The following is a 1,401-nucleotide window of genomic DNA, read 5'->3' on the forward strand; positions in this document are numbered from 1 at the left end:
GGGGGGAAGGGCGGAGGGTGGAACACAGGGTGGGGATTGGGCTCAGGAGAGCTTGGGTGATGGGGAGGGGGGCAATATACAGGGAGGGAGAGGGAAGTGGAGAAAAGGGGCAGATGGAGAACAATAGAGCATGTTTAGGGGATGTGGGCACAGCCTTGGAGCTCCAGGGCTCTGAGATACAGTGATTGAGCCATGGTTGGAATGGGTGGGGAATCGTGTTAAGATGCTTGACTGTTTTTCTGAATCTTAGTTTCCCTTGCATTATAATATAGAGTAGACACTGGAGGGGAAGAGAAAGGAATAGTCAGAAACATCACACTAGAAGGCTTGTAAGTATGTCTTCTGCCTTCAACTGATTGGAATACCTAAAACGGGGCTACAGCGTACCCGGTGAACGAGGCTTTCTGCGGAGCCTTTGCAATACATAAAACTATCGGTAGAAACCAGAACCACATCCAGATCACCAGAGATGAGAAATCCCCACTTGAAGGGACGAACTGACGAGACTGTAGCAGTGAGAAGAACATAAGATATGTCTCGAATGGAAGACCTACAGGAAAAATATGACACAATGGAGGCAGATGGACTGCTACTATGGGAACAAACTGGTCATTCCCCTAGGAGACATTGGGGCAGTCGGTCGGGTCCCACCAACGTAGGCCCTCCCCACAAAACTGAGACTCAGTGGAAATGCACACTCGGATTGGTAAACACATGCATCACCGTTGGGGAGAAATGGGGTAAAGGCAGCAATGAAGTGGCGAGCTAAGCCTCACAATATTCAGAGGGCTTCTGTGGCCCCATTTGTGGACCTGGTTGGCAAGCAGTGCGAAGAGACCTGAGGACTCCTGGGCCCAGTGTCAGTGATGTGACCACAGAGGACTCAAGTGGAGAATGGAGCTGCCGGCTGATGGGAAGAGACGGCTTGTGCACAAGAACACCCACACTTGCAGATGACACCCATGTAACTGGGATTGGATGACTGGATGATCGGAGCTCAACCAGGAGAAGAAAGAAGAGGGGGGTGGAAAGAAGATTGAGCTGATCCAAGCTGATGAACTTGACCTATGCATACAAATGCAGTGACACAAAAGAGACGATAAATCCTTACAGCAAGAAACATTCCCACCCCCTCCACACACACAGTAGACATAGAGGGGCAACTTGGACATTGGATACCCAAATGGGGAGGGAAGGACTACAAAGGTAAGAAGTAACTGGCTTATAAGCCTTTAAGAGGGAACCTAGAGCTACGGGGCATGGAGGAAGGTAGAATCACCAGTGAGTACTATCCAATTTGTCTAGGTGGAGCTGATGAAATGAAATATAGATAGGTAACGTGCGATACTGTAGTGATTAATGGTTATCAAGACGGATTGTGAGTCTGTAGCAAGGAAGAGA

General features: G+C 49.0%; 1 protein-coding gene and 1 pseudogene across 1 annotated transcript in view; one reads left to right on the forward strand and one right to left on the reverse strand.

The window, feature by feature from the left end:
* The window catches only part of CDH12 (cadherin 12, type 2 (N-cadherin 2)), an 868,078-nt gene that overhangs the window by 812,763 nt on the left and 53,914 nt on the right, over positions 1 to 1,401 (reverse strand). The window lies entirely within an intron of this gene.
* LOC102831843 overlaps positions 114 to 1,401 on the forward strand; it is a 2,075-nt pseudogene continuing 787 nt past the window's right edge.

The sequence above is a fragment of the Chrysochloris asiatica genome, unplaced genomic scaffold (assembly GCF_000296735.1).
Source record: "Chrysochloris asiatica unplaced genomic scaffold, ChrAsi1.0 scaffold00366, whole genome shotgun sequence".
Taxonomy (NCBI): Eukaryota; Metazoa; Chordata; class Mammalia; order Afrosoricida; family Chrysochloridae; genus Chrysochloris; species Chrysochloris asiatica.